The sequence below is a fragment of the Phascolarctos cinereus genome, unplaced genomic scaffold (assembly GCF_003287225.1).
Source record: "Phascolarctos cinereus isolate Bilbo 61053 unplaced genomic scaffold, phaCin_HiC Scaffold_9;HRSCAF=440, whole genome shotgun sequence".
Classification (NCBI taxonomy): Eukaryota; Metazoa; Chordata; class Mammalia; order Diprotodontia; family Phascolarctidae; genus Phascolarctos; species Phascolarctos cinereus.
In genome coordinates, this window is record NW_027556402.1 from 132,938,556 (window position 1) to 132,955,082 (window position 16,527).

The following is a 16,527-nucleotide window of genomic DNA, read 5'->3' on the forward strand; positions in this document are numbered from 1 at the left end:
TTGCAGACCCCCAGAATTATCTCTGAAAATAGCAGCATGAAAAACGTGAAGCTTAAGATAGTGTCCATTCCACCCAAGGAGCAGAGCTCAACTTCAACATAAAATGAAAAGTTTAAAAAAACTAGGCTGGAAAAATGAACAAAAGCAAAACCAAAACCAAGAAAGGACATGACCATAGACAATGACTATGGTGACAGTGAAGATCAAAACACAAACTTAGAAGAGGAAAACAAGGTCATAATATGTAGATGTGAAGCCTCAAAGAAAAATGTGAATTGGTACCAGGCCCAAAAATGACTCCTGGAAGAGATCAAAAAAGATTTTTAAAATCAGAGAATTAAAAGAAAATAGGAAAAGAAATGATAGTGATGCAAGAGAATCATCAAAAAAAGAGTAAAAATCTTGGTCAAGAAAGCACAAAAATGGGAAAAAAAGATATACAAATATTTGCTGAAGTAAATAACTCCTTAAAAAGTTGAATTGAATTGGACAAATGGAACAGGAGCTACAAAAGCTCACTGAGGAAAATAATTCTTTAAAAATTAGAATTGGGCAAAAGGAAGCTAATGACTATATGAGACATCAAGAACCAGGCAAACAAAATGAAAAGAATGAAAAAAATAGAAGAAAATTGTAAAATAGGTCCTTGGAAAACAACTGACCTGAAAAATAGATTCAAGAGAGATACTTTTAGATTTACTCAACTACCTGAAAGCCATGACCAAAAAAAGAGCCTCAATATAATTTTTTCAATTTTCAAGAAAAACTGCCCTGATATCCTAGAACTAAGGGGTAAAATAGACATTGAAAGAATCCACTGATCATCTCCTGAAAAAGATTCTAAAATGAAAACTCTCAGGAATATTATAGCCAAATATCCAGAGCTCCTAGGCTAAGGAGAAAATTCTACAAGCAGCCAGAAAAAAACAATGCAATTATCATGGAGCTGTAGTCCTTATGCAGGATTTAGCAGCTTCTACATTAAAAGAAAAAATCATAGGGCTTGGAATAAGACATTCCAGAAGGTAAAGGAGCTAAGACTACAATCAAGAATCACTTACCAAACAAAATTGAGTATAATCCTTCAGGAGAAAAAAAATGAATATTTAAGAAAAGAGAAGACTTTCAAGCATTCCTGATGAAGAGACCAGAGCTAAAAAGAAAATTTCATTTTCAAATACAAGACTCAAGAGAAGCACAAAAAGGTAAAAAAGAAATAAGAAAGATAAAACATAACAGAAAATACTTCTCACACCCCAAAATTCTTAGTTATTGCTCTAACACTCTGGGGTCCCATGAAGTGATTAGCAAAATAACTTCGAATAGAAACCTAATTAATTTACATAAGAATTTCATAAGTAAACCTAATTAAAGTTACTAATTTAATGACAACATTTATTAACTTCTTACTATATATAATACAGAGAATTTTGCTAGGTTAAAAAAAGAACTTAAAAAAAGAGTCTTTGCTTTAAGTAGGCAGAGAGTACAGCTTCTTAGAGAGTTACTAACTAACCACAGAACCATATTGAATATTTTCTTGTCTTTTAGTTTCTTCCTGGTTAGCAAAATAATCAAACTACTCCCTTAATTTTTTAAGTAAAATGTTTTATTGATGTGTTTTGTTTTTTCACCACTTACATTTACAGATTACTCCCACTCTATGAGAGGTCTCCTGAAAGGAAGTGAAACAAGCAAAACATAAAACTATAACCTCAACTGAAAATATTTGCAACATTCCACATCTGTGCTACTAATCCAACCTCTCTATTTTTAACTTTTTTTTTAATTAAGAGATAGCTATTTTCTCTCACTACTACTCTTTATTGCATTGGGAAAAAATAGAGAAACAAAGAAAAAGAAATTTCTCATAACAAATACATATAGTCAAGCAAAACAAATTTTCATATGCAAAAATATGCCTCTTTCTTTCCCCTAAATCTGTCACCTCTCTGTCAGTAGGTGAGTAGTAAGTTTCGTTATCCAACCTTTGCAAGCAGCATGGATGGTTATTGTAGTTCTTATAATTTCAAAGTTATCTCTGTGCTGCTATTATTATTGCATAAATTGTTCCATTTCTGCTCATTTCTCTTCTTCATCTGTTTATAAAATTGTTGATTTTTATAATATTCATTTTGTGGCATAAATTTTTCTGTACTGAATCAGTTCATATATCTTTTTGATATCATCTATTTCCTAATTTATTATACTACAATAGTGTTCTAGCACATTCATTTACCACAATTTAATCAACCATGTCTCAACTGATGGGCATTTTTTTTAAAGGGTCACAGACCCCAGAAGTTAAAAATCTCTTGACATGTACTTTTTTCCTTTTTTAAAATTTTATTAATTTATTTTGATTTATCAACAATCACTTCCATATGCTTTTGAGTTTAAAATTTTTCTCCCCCTTCCTCCCCACCACCCTCATAAGACGGTGCATCATCTGATATAGGCTATACTTTTACATTCCTATTAAACACATTTTCACATTACTGAAATTGTAAGTAAAAATTAAAACCAATAGGAGGAACCATCAGAAAGAAGAAACAAAACTCAACAGAAGAGAAAAAAAAGAGATAGTGATTCAACTCTCACAGTTATGATTACTATCTGTGTCTTCTTCTCCATCCTTTTTTCCCCCTATTTATGCTTTTCTTTCTCCTCTCTCTCTCTTCTTCCCTTTCCCAGCACTTTGCTCCCCTCCCTTCTATTATCCCCCTCCCCCCTCTTCCCTTTCCCCCCACTTCTTCTCCCTCCCTTCCATCCCCCCTCCCTTTTCTTTCCCCTTTTCCCTCCTACTGCCCATAGGGCAAGTTAGATTTCCATACCTAACTGATTATGTTATTCCCTTCTTGAGCCAAATCTGATGAGAGCAAGGTTCAAACAATGCTGACCCCCTCCCTTCTTTCCCTCTGCTTTAATAGGATTTTGTGTCTTCCTGTAATGTAATTTACCCTTCTCTGCCTCCTCCTTTCTCAATACATTTTCTAAGATCAGACTAATCCACTTACTTGGATCCATTTAACCCACTTGATTAGATTTTTTTTTATCATTACATCAAAGTCAACTAATATCCACCCCCTTTATGTATACTCCTTTAACATGGTGTAATAACAATACAGTTCTCAAGAGTTGCAAGTGTCATCTTCCCTTGTAGGGATGTAAACAGTCTGCCCTTATTAACATTTTGTATCTTTCTGTCCCATTTACCTTTTTATGTCTTTCTTGAATCTTGTACTTGAAGATCAAATTTTTTTTATTGAGCTCTGGTCTTTTTATCAGGATGTTTTGGAAGTCCCTTGTTTCATGGAATATCCATCTCCTCCCTTGAAAAATCATGCTCATTTTTGCAGGATAGTTGGCTGTAATCCAACAATCCTTTGTCTTATGGAATATCATGTTCCACGCCCTGTGGTCTTTTAATGTAGAAGCTGCAAGGTCCTGTGTAATCCTGACTGTGGTTCCATGATATTTAAATTGTTTCTTTCTGGCTGCTTGCAGCACCTTCTCTTTCATCTGGTAATTTTGGAATTTTGCTATTATATTCCTTGGTTGTCAATTTGGGATCTCTTTCAGGTGGTGAGTGTATTCTTTCTATGGTTATTTTACCTTCTGGTTCTAGGACTTCCAGGCAGTTTTCCTTCATGATTTCCTGAAAGATACTGTCCAGGCTCTTTTTTTTCATCATGATTTTCAGGTAGTCCAATGATTTTTAAATTGTCTCTCCTGGATCATTTTCCAGGTCGTTGTTTTACGATGAGGTATTTTATGTTTTCATCCATTTTTTCATTTTTTTGTTTCTGTTTGACTGATTCTTGCTCTCTCATAGAGTCATTAGTTTCCATTTGTCCAATTCTAGTTTTTAACAGATTGTTTTCTTCTGTTAGTTTTTGTACTTTCTTCTCCAATTGGCCAATTTTATTTTTAAGGGATTGTTTTCTTCAGTGTACTTTTTTTCCAATTGGCCAATTGTATTTTTAAGGACTCTTCTACCTCTCTCATTAGACTTTTAAAATCCTTCTTGAGCTCTTCTAAGAAGGCTTTTTGGGCTTCAGACCAGTTCATATTCCCTTTTTGTTGCAGATGTGGGTTTGTTGACAATGTTGTCCTCTTCAGAATTTCTGTCTTGATCTCACTCTTCTCATAATATGAATCTATGGAATGTTTTTTTTACTCATGGTTTCTTTATTCCCTGGCCTTTAAAGAGATTGAGCTCTCCTGTTGGGGAACAGAGGGCACTGACCCAAGCTTCTTGTGCTGGGAGCCTAGGACTTGGTCACTGGCTTTGTGTGCTGGGGCCTCTTATGTTGGCAATTGGAGGCTGTAGGTTTTGGCAGCTTACCTCATGTTGGGCTGGAATCAGCAAGGCTGGAACTTTCAGGCAATTCTAGGTTGCCTGCTTTTCCTTTCCTTTAGCTTTCTTCAGCTGCTTTTAGATGAGTGCTGCAGGGTGTTTATCTGCCTGGGGCCCCTTGCAATGATGCCTCCCTCCTTTCCGCTAATGCACTGGGAGATTCCTTTGTGGTAGAGTGCTGAGGCACCTGGTGGTTTTCTGAGCTGGTTTCCACCGGTTCCCCCACCCTCACTGAGGCACTCAGAGGTCCAGGTGTTGGTGTTTGCCTGCTCTACCACGTGGGCTTCAGGATCTCCTCCTGGTTGACAGATGGAGGCTGTAGGGTTCGGACAGCTTACCTGGTGTGAGGCTGGAATCAGAAAGGCTGGGACTTTAGGAAGACTCTAGGTTGCTTTCTTCAGCTCCTTTCAGATGAGTGCTGCAGGGTGCTTATCCACCTGGGACCCTTTGTAGTGTTGCTTCCCTTATTTTTGCTGAGGCACTGGGAGACCCGTTTGCTGAGCTGCTGCACTGCTGCTCTCCATCTTCCTTCTAGTTCAGCTGTTCCAGGTTTTTTTTTTCCTGGGGTAATGTTTTCTGGGTTTTCAGAGGCTGATAGGGGAGGGTGAGAGCGACTACCTTTTTACTCCGTCATCTTGGCTTCCGGAAGCAGAAGTCTATGGGTATTTCTTTACTTTCCATATTTTAATACCACAAAATATCTGTTCTAAATATTTTTTGTAGATATGGGATATTTTCCTATTTCTTTCATCACTTTTGAGTAGAGGCTTGGTGGTGGTAAAGCTGGGTCAAAGGGCATATGTTGTTTAAGAACTTTTTTTTCATGTCAGCAAGCAATAAGCATTTATTAAGTATTTACTATGGGCCAGGCATGGTTCTAAGCCATGGCAACATAAATCAAAAGAAGGACAGGCTCTGTCCTAAAGGATCTTATGTTCTAAAAGGAGAATACAACACATTAAAGGGAAGGAAGAAGCAGACAGGAGAAGCAGGGAAAGAGATAAAGGTGTCCTGCACCTGGGCACTGCAGAGAAAGTTGAGGTAAGTCAACAGTATCTCCAGGAGAGGAATGAAGATGTGGCTGGCCTGGGCTTCTTCCTTAAGTAGGAGGTTCTGGCAGTAACCAGACCACCAGAGGAAGAGCCACAGGATCAGAAAGTCCTTCTAATGTGTGAAGTGCAGAGATGAATTGAGCATTCAGGGTGAAGAATTTTATAGGGTATTGTAGAGAAAGTCCAAAAAAGTCAGGAGTGCATCCTGGAGAGGAAAAATGGAGATTCTGGGAGGAACTGGCTAGTCAGAAGAAGAGGACACTTTCCAGAATAGTTGTACCCATCCATAGTGCATCAATTTGCCTTTTTTCCTCTCCAACAGTTATTTCCCTCTTCTTTTCTCTGGTCATCTTTGTCAATCTGATGAGTGTGAGGCAGACTCTCAGAAAAGCTTTCATTTTCCTTTCTCTAATTGGCAGTGATTTGGAAACTTTTTTTTTTGTAAGGTATTCATAAATGTGCTTCAAAGTATATCCTTTAGACTCAGTAAAATTTATCTAACTTCAAACCTGCAAGCTTCTTGGTGACTTTGACACTCAATAATACTTTTTTTCTTAAAGGTTCTGGCTCATGTCTATAATGCAGGAGTTTATACAACTGAAATTAAGTTTAATTAAATCTAGCCATACTTGATAGAAAGTAGTGTTTGTGAAAAGTAAATATTTGTATGCTTAAAAATGTTCTTAAGGGTGTGGAAGAGGGGCAAATGGAAAGGTCCAAGGATCCGTAGATTCTATCAGCAAGTCATATGACAGTGCTGAGAGTCTACAGGGTATAGAGGGAAGTTACATACCCACCAACTGGAAAACCATAGGATTCAATGGCAGGGCACATGTGGGAAAGAGATGAAGCTACCCTGCAACTGGGCACTGTAGAGAAAGTTAAAAAAGTTAATAGTAAAGCCTGGAGAGGAATGAAGGTGTAGTTTGTCTGACCCTTTACCTTAAAGTGGAGATACTTAGAGGAACCAGCCAGTCTGAGGAAGTGGCAACAGGGTCAGAGAGTACCGTCAATGTATAAAGTCCAGAGGTGAATTGAGCTTCCAGGGTCAAGAAGTTTCTGGGGATATTTTAAAGAAAACCTGGGAAAGTCAGAAATGATCTTCCATCTCATGGAAGGACTAGAATTGGTAACTACATATCTAAGCTACATGGGCAAACCCCCCAAAAGTACAAAGTGGCCCAACTGAGAGAGGAAAAAAGAGAGAAGAAAAGAAGAAAAGACACCGCTAATCATAGAATATCTTGCCATTGCCAAGCTATCATGGATGGGTAGTAGAAAAATGATGGCATAGCAGAAACAAACAAATAAACAAGCAGTGAACTTGCTACCAGAATAACTAGTTGTGAATCTTGGCTAAACCATTCACTTGCTATTGGGTCTTGGGTAAATTACTTCATTTTTCTGTGCCTCAGTTTTCTTCACTTGCAAATTGAGTATAATGATATCTTCACTACCTATCTCATTAATTTGAAGAAAATGTTTTGTAAATTATAAAGCACTAAATAAATGTAGAAAAAGAGGCAGCTAGGTGGAGGTAGTTGACAGAACACCAGCCCTGGAGTCAGGAGGACCTGAGTTCAAATTCAGCCTCAAACACTTGACACTAGCTGTGTGACCCTAGGCAAGTCACTTAACCCCAATTGCCTTACCAAAAACAAACAAATAAATGTAGAAAAAAACATCATGAGAAAAAGTAAGGAGGGAGGAAAATTTTGGAAGTCGGTATAATGGGAAACAATCCAGTTTGACCTAGAGATGTTATGAAATTTATGAAAGGGTTAGGATAAAGCCATATTTTGGCAGGCCTTAAATGACAGGGTAAGGGAGTTGGATTTGAGTTTTTGGGCAAGATTTTTGATCTGTTGAGTAAAAAGATCAGATTTGTTTAGTAGGCAGGTGCTTTTGGCAGCAGTGGGTAAAGGAGTTTGGAGGGCAGAGGAGTCAAGTCAAACTTTCTTCGGCAGGGTGCCCAACAGTTTCCTAATGAAGAGCAATGGCCCATTTAGGTTAGGGTGGAGGTGTTAAGTCCTGATAAGGATAATTACTTTTCATTTAAAACGTTTTTAGGAATGAGGAATCACCAGAGGAATTTGGTTTGAATATTGCCACTGAGTTTTACTTGACACAGATTTTCAAAAACTCATGGTTCTTCAGTAGGTAATTGTAATGCCTTAATGTCTGATAACAAAAGAAAAGTAAGATTATACTTTGTCTTTTAACTAAGTAAAATATGGAAAAAGGACACCTGTAATACTCTTCACTACCACTTCAGCTTGGAAGTATTATTAGTAGTAATTAAGAAACTTAACTTATTTTAATAGGATGATAAATAGTGAGTGCTACTAAATGCACTCCAACCCAGTCATTTTTTTACAAACCTAATACAATAACCAGCATTATTTTGGAAATATGTATTGTTTACACTTAAATCTCCTTGTCACCTAAGTAGTACTCAATGTACTCAAAATTACAGCTATTGCAGGAGAAATTGCAGTTAAATATGGGGGGATAAATAAACTATGTTTATCATTGGCATACAGCTAAGCACTGTGCTTCAGCACATCAAAGTCAGCAAATGTCTTGAACACAATGGTCCCTGTGATTCATCAGTTCCAACTCTGTTCTTTCCTCACCTAGAATAAAAGCTAGAAATGCAATGCCTTAGTCATTCTTAGACCGTTCCATTTCTTTAATAATATAGTAGTAACATAGCTAGTATTTATATAGTGCTTTAAGGTTTGCAAAGCACTTTACAAATAACTCATTTGATCCTCACAATAATCCTAGGAGGTAGGTACTTTTATTACTCCCTTTTTACAGATAAAGAAACTGAGACAGACAGTAGTTAAGTGACATACCAATAATCCCACAGCTAGTATGTAACTGAGGGCAGATTTGAACTCAGGTCTTTCCTGACACCAGTTTCAGCATAGTAATCACTTTTTTACCTTCTTTTCTAATAGTTATTTAGCTTCCCAAGCATTGGCTTGGTGTCTGTTACCATTGTACATGAGCATATTAATTACCCTTTGTTGTTCAATCATTTTAGTCATATCTAACTCTTTATGACCCTATGTGGGGTTTTCTTGGCAAAGATACTGGACTGGTTTGCCATTTCCTTATCCAGCTCATTTTATAGATAAGGAAACTGAGGAAAACAAGGTTAAGCAGTTTTCCTAGGGTTGCACAGCTAATAAGTGTCTGAGACTGGATTTGAACTCAGGTGTTCTTGACTCCAGGCCTGGTGTTCTATCCACCGAGCAACCTAGCTGCTCATTAATTAGCCTGCCAATCTACTATACAGAAGAGTTGTGCTGGGAGATATGAAAATGCTTTTGAAAAAAGACTGCTGGTCTTAAGGGAAGATGATAAATGGTTCTCCCTTCTCTCGGTGGTGATAAGCAAACTACAGGGCATTGAATGGTGCACATAGTGCCAATATGGCTGCTTTTTTTTTTTTGTTACAAGGGATTGGTATATTGGGAAGGGGAATAAATATTAGGAAAAATGTGGAGTAAAAACGAAAACCATTGGTATAACCTGTTAAAAAAATCATCATTTTCCTTAATACCATTGAGGAATTGAACCTGGTTTCAGTGGATTCCTGATAATATGCCAAAAGTCATATTTCACTTGATTCAGAATATTCTTTCTTGATTATGAATGATAAGAGGAAAAGGGAAACATTGAGAACTGAAATTTATAAGTAACTCCTAAATCTTTTTAAAATCGTGATTCATAATTTTCTTTCTTGTCAAATCTCTCACTGAAACTATTATGAAATAGCAAACTTGACACTGTGGACCAGTGGAAAGAGTATAGTTTTGGGAATCACAAAACCCAGGTTTGAGTTCCAGTTCTGTCATTTATTAACTGTGCGGCATTACTGTGGACAACTTCATTCATTAAAAAGCACATGGTAATAGACCAGCAATATGTGTACATATATGTGTGTACATATGTATACTACATATATGTATGTGCATATATACAAATATGCATATGTAAATGTATATATAGATATACACATGTGTGTATATCTATGTCTACATATATACACATGCATACGTGCACTTCTTTATTTCAAGTTGTTGTATCATGGTGTTGAGTTCTTGAAGGTTGAGTGTAATTCTGAAAGGCTCCTAACTGAACTACAAAGACTTATGATATGGGTTCAATGACAGATTGCATATCTGCCTTCAGAGAAACAACCAACTAAGTTTGGGAAAGCTCATTACCAGACTGCTGACAACTGGGCAATACTGTGTACTGACTCATGAAGGGAATGTAATCTACACTACTAAAGGCACTGATGAAATCACAGATCTGTACAAGCATTTAAGTATGATTATTAGTGTAAAATATGAAAAAACCACCACCTGATATCCCGTACAAGATCATTTAATCATTTTTAAATGCATAAGAATCCATATTCTTCCTTTTTTGACAATCAAACTGCTCAAATAACAACTGATAATTGTGGGCTTTCTATATATTGACTTTATTAAAGCTTTTATTAAATTTTATTAAATTATTTATTACCTTTTATTAATGTTTCTTCCTCTTTCAGTCATTAAATTGTTCATGAATGAATTGGCAGCTAATTGGTGCACTAGATAGAGGGTTGTACCTGGAATCAGGAAGGTGTGATTTCAAATCTGGCCTCAGACACTTAGTTTTGTGACCCAAGGCAAATCATTCAATCTCCATCTGCCACAGAGTCCTCATCTGTAAAATGGGGATAATAATAGCACCTGTCTCCTAGGATTGTTGTGAGGACAAAATGAGACAATATTTGTAAAGTGCTTTGCAAACCTTCAAACATATACCAGTATTTATTATTGTTTACTATGAGAGGGGTGTTCTTCCTAAGCTGATTTATTTCTTCTTTACAAAAGTTTTTTTTTTTACTACCATTTTCAGCATCCAAGAAGCTCATGTTTTAATGAGCTGGTACTGTTGATCAGTAAAAATATGTCGTGCTTCTATTTCTTACGTCAAGAAATTTAAAATGAAGCCTCCAACTTATTGATCAATGTTTACTAATGAGACCATCACTCCGATACATTACTAGATTTAAATCCAGTTTTAGATTTAAATCAAGGTGTACTGATCCTTATTTTTATAATTCTTAATAGCAGCCTTTGGCAAAGCTTAAAATTTGAAGTATTTAGATCACTACTGCCTACAGGGGGAAAAATGTCCTTCATGTCAATTCAGCTTAGCCATACTAGTTATCTGGGTACAAATTTTCATTAATGTCAGAGGAAAGGGGAGAAATGAGTTAAACAGGATGCAAGAAGAGAGGCATCTAAAAGGCATTTGTAGGGCATGGGTTTTTAAAAAATTGAGCTGATAGATTCTAAGAAAATATCTGAGTGGGACATTTGTGATAATCCTTATGACCTCCAAAACTGCATTAAGGAGGTCACTTAACTGTTTCAGCATGGGAATTTCCAGATTGCTATGACATAGTAGGTAGAGAAAGCTGGCTTCTGAATCAGGAATACCTAGGTTTAAGGTGTGCCTTTGACACATCCTGACTGTGACTGGGGCTGAGCAAATCACTTAACCTCTTAGCTCCCCTAAACACTATAATTCACAGTGTCTTCATATTCCGCATTCAAGTGGTTCTCTCAGCTGTAGTTGCTTCTGCCAGTGATGTCATGGATCAAAGTAAATAATATTTATAAGAGATTCTAGAAATGTATTTAATCTGATGAGACATTTTCTAAGGTTATATTTTATTTTATTAATAATAAATTTATGTATTTACTTTTGGTTTTCAACATTCACTTCTCTAAGATTTTAAGTTCCAAATTTTCTCTCCATCTCTTCTCTCCTCCTACCCCAAGACAGCATGTAAATTGATACAGGCTCAACATATACATTCATAATAGACCTATTTTCACATCACTCCTGTTGTAGAGAAGAATTAGAAGCAATGGGAGGAGCCATGAGAAAGAAGAAACAAATGAAAAACAAAGAGAGAGCACAAATAATATACCTTGATCTGCATTCAGACTCCATAGTTCTTTTTCCAGATGTGGACAGCATTTTCCATCACTAGTCCTTTGGAACTGTCTTGGATCTTTGCATCGCTAAGAAGAAATGTCTATCAACATTAAATATTGCTGTTATTGTGTACGATGTTCTCCTGTTCTGCTCACTTCGGTGGGCATCAGTTCTTATAAGTCTTTCCAGGTTTTTCTGGAGTCTGCCTGCTCATCACTGCTTTTAGCATAATAGTATTCCATTACATTAATATACCACAACTTGTTTAGCCATTCCCCAACTGATGGGCATCCCCTTAATGTCCAATTCTTTGACACCACAAAAAGAGCTGCTATAAATATTTTGTATACATGGGTCCTTTCCCCATTTGTGTGATCTCTTTGGGATATAGAACTAGAAATGTATTGCTAGGTCAAAGGGTTTGCACAGTTTTATAGTCCTTTGTTTACAGTACCAAATTGCTCTCCAGAATGGTTAAATCAGTTCACAACTCCACTAGCAATGCATTAGTATTTCAATTTTCCCACATCTCCGGCATTTATCATTTTCCTGTTTTGTCATGTCAGCCAATCTAATAAGTGTGGTGTGGTACCTCAGAGTTACTTTGATTTGCATTTCTCTAGTCAGTAGTTACTTAGAGCATTTTTTATATGACTATAGATATAAGGGTAGGTTTAAAAAATAATTGAATTCCATCTTCATTTCTTCTGATGATGCACACGAGCATGATTTTTTACTAGGTATACAAAGATGGTGAAAGGTTGCTCAATATCACCTGAGAAAATTATACTTTCAAGTTACATACCTTTTAGTTTTTAGTATATTTGTTTCTCCTAGAACTAAACATTTTAAAAAAAACTCCATGTCACCTGGAAAATAAATGTTCTTTTACTATTTCTTTCTACATGGTAAAAGGTTCTATAAATTGATAATGCTGAAAGGCACATTTTTGAAATAACCAATAATTGAGAAAAATCATCAATGAAATTAAATTGGCAGGTGACATGTAGAAGTATGAATGAAAATTTAAAGCAATATGGAGAATACATAAGTATAAGAGTCAGCAGAAAACCCAAAGACAGAACTTTCAATTTGCCACCATTTAATCAGTACTTTTACCAAAGTTTGCATGCATGTATATTTATATATGGATATACATGGGTACATACATATATGCATGTGTTATTGTACCTCTCATGTTTCCATCATTCAAAATTGATTTCATTTAAGAAACTGACTCAGATATTGTGAGTTAAGTAATTACAAAACAGATTTTTTTTTTTACTTGAAGAAACAGTAATGTTTTTGGCACTGATGATAATGTTGCTCTAAGAATGTTAATTTGAGATTTTCAACATGTTTTGTGTGGACATGTTTGATTGTAGCCATCCATTAATATTTAGAGTGCAGTATGCTTGAACTGTAACCTTATGTGTACAAGAATGGGTACCAATATATCAGGATGATTTTTAGCCTTTAACTAACACAAAAACTTAAAATAAATTTTCCAAAATATAATAACTTCATGGATAGTCATCACTGATGCAATCATTTAAGTCATAAGAATGGATCCTGAACCAAACTGGAAAAGTTAGTTATGGGACTCAGGAGATATACCTTAGAAGGTTATCTTTAATTATGACTTTTAAGGAAGACAATGATCCTGTCCTCCGTGGCACACCTATCATGGCATGTGAAAAATCAGAGACTTGGCACCAAAACATAGGGGAAAGTTTCTTTGTCTAAGAGTTAGAGTTGGAACTTTCATTAGAAGTCACATCTGTGTCTGATGTTGTTTTCAGGAAAGTGATGATGCTAGGCTTCATTCAATAGAGGCAGAATGTCCATAAGAAAGGTGGAAATAATTTTATTGTTGGGTTTTTTTTTGCCCTGATTAGAGCATACATAGAGGAGAATAGTGTGGTCAGTTTCAGGGGATTTGGAGCTGGCAGAGACTTTGACATCATCTAGTCCATTGCCCTCTTTTTACAATGGAGAAAACTGAAACTTAGGGCATGAATGAATTCATATATTCATACAAGTAGTAAGCTCAGCACTTGTTGCTCAGCTGTTCATGAGCTTCAGGTCCTGTGGTTTACCCATAATATTGTGGTGCAGTCATTTTTCAGTTTTGTCCAACTCTTCATGACCCTATTTGTGGATTTCTTGTCAGAGATACCGGAATGGCTTGCCATTTCCTTCTCCAGCTCATTTTATGGAGGAGAAACTGAGGCAAGCAGGTTTAAGTGATCTGCCCAGGGTCACACAACTAGCAAGTGTCTAGGACACATTTGAACCTAGGAATATTTTGTCTTCCTGACTCCATACTTTATCTGTTGTGCCAACTATCTGCTCCATGGTTTGTCCCTAATACCACCTGCTCATTGAAGTAATAAAAAGATGAAGAGCAAGTTTAATTAAACTCAGGAAATTACAGTAAAATACAATAATAGAACTTATACTATATTTGAAAGACTTTTGAAAACAAGGTGCAGCAGATTATTTATTCTTTGTTGGAATTGCTTGAATAGGAATCTAAGCTACAAATCTGTGCTCTCCACCTATCTTTCTCATCTATATATCTGTCTGTCTATCATCTATCTATATCTATTTTTCATCTATTATCTATCAATCTATACACTTAAGTAAAAATTGTCATAAAAAATCTTTTGATGAAACTATGTGGATGTTACTATGTGAAGGTCAATATGCTCATACTTTGGATTATCAGTCAGTCATTAGTTTATAGAGATGTGTACTATGTACAGTTTCTCAACCTAACTAAGTTTGAGGATATGTAAGAAATCAAACTAAACTGAAATCTAATGATTCCATTTGATTAAAGCATGTGCTAATAATTTTGACTTGAACTCACAATTTTGACTAAAAAAAATTCAACTCAACCTGACAAAATAAATTAGGCACATTGTTCAAGTCACTGTGGGAAGTGCTGAGGGAGATAAAGGGATATAAATCAAAGCCTCTGTTCCTAAAGATCTTACAGTCTTGTAGAGGCGATAAGACATGTACAGAAATAGTTACAATAAACAATAGGCCATGACTAGTATGCAAAAGAGATTTAACTACCTACTGAAGTTTAGATAGGAAGGATCTTGCTGTGAGGGTGAAGGAAGACTTCATGGAAGCCTGAAGGACAGATAAGATTTCTAGTGGAAGGTAAGGATTAAAGGAAGGATATTTTAGTCATGTGAAGTGGCTTTAGCAAAGGTATGGTGGTCAAAATGTGATAGTCAATTATAGTAGTCAATAAATACTTTAAAGTGTATTTATTAATAAATACTATGTGCTAGACCCTGTGTGAAGTGTTAGGGATAAAAATAAGAAAAACCAAGACAGTCTCTAGCTTCAAAGGAGCTTAATTTTGCTTTGTTATTGATGGCATAATATAGTGACAGAACATTACACTTGAGTTTTCCATTTTCCTTAGACTATTCTTACTTATGTACATTTTGTATCCCTCCATTAAAATGTTAGTTCCAAGAACCTGGAGAACATTGGACACAATTACAATAATATTATAAGATGAAGTACTGTGAATAATTTAGCTCTTCTCAGCAATACAATGATCTAAGACAATCCCAAAGGACTCATGATGAAATATGCCATCTGTCTTCAGAGAAAGTAGTGATATTGTCTGAATACAGAGTGAAGCAGACTATTTTTCCTTCCTTTCTTCCTTCCTTCCTTCCTTCCTTCCTTCCTTCCTTCCTTCCTTCCTTCCTTCCTTCCTTCCTTTCTTCCTTCCTTCCTTTCTCTTTCTTTCTTTCTTTCTTTCTTTCTTTCTTTCTTTCTTTCTTTCTTTCTTTCTTTCTTTCTTTCTTTCTTTCTTTCTTTCTCTCTCTCTCTCTTCTCTCTCTCTCTCTCTCTCTCTCTCCCTTTCTTTCTTGTTTGAGTTAATATTTTACATGATTGTTCATGTATAACTTATATCAGATTGCTTGACATCTTAGGGAGGTAGGAGAGAGTGAGAGAGAGATAATTTGGAACTCAAAAACTTAAATTAAGAATTGTCTTAACATGTAATTGGGGGTAAATAAAGTATTTTTTTTTCAAAGAATGTAAAGTCCATGTGGGCAGACTGCTTTGTTTTTGGCTTTGGATTCCCTGGTCTTAGCCCAAAACCTTGGCCATAGTCTGTGCTTAAGAAATTTTTGTTGAATTAAATTGTACTGTATTCAAGTCCTGTCTCTGCCATATACTGATTGTGTGACCTTGGGCAAATCATTTAACCTCTCTGAGTTTTCATTTTTTTGATTATAAAAAGAGGACATTGTATTACCTCACTCAAGTGTGTAAGGATCAAATGAAATCATGTGCTGAGAATATTTTATAATAAAATTCCCTATAGATGTGTTATTATTATTAAATATTATATTCTTACCTTTTATGCCATTCAGTTGCCATACATAAGGTAATTCTAAGTCTCCATTTGAATAGGAGAAGCAGGTTGACACCATGTAAAAATGTGCCCATTTCATGGAAAAGATAATATCAATTACTGCAATTAATGAATTTGATTCATGAGATATAAAAAAAATTTTCACTCACATTATCACTATTATTTTAAAAACTTGAGTAGTTTTAAATATGCTATCTATATCTTTTACCAACCTAGAGATTACTTACCATATGCAGAGTACCATACTGGACACTAAGGAAAACATCATGTTTAACTAAATCCTATCTGAGTAGAGCTGTACAAGAATATGACAAATACACAGAAATAAAATGATAGATGATAGATAGATAGATAGATAGATAGATAGATAGATAGATAGATAGATGAAGTACATTGAAGAGCTTTGCTTCTCTCCCTCCCCAGCCCCAAATCCTTAAAGGAAGTTATGGTTAAGAGAAAGTCCTTATTATTTGGGAACAATCAATGATGCCTTTATACTTCTCATTTGGGTTTTAAAGGACAGGTATTTCTGAAGCATAGAACATTTTACGGGCAAAAGCATGGAAGTTGAGAGGTAGAAGGCATGTTTGTGAGAAGAATCATAGTGGAACTTGCTGGAGCATATTGCATGGAAGAAAAAAATGGTGATAATGTATGTAAGGTATAGTGATACCACT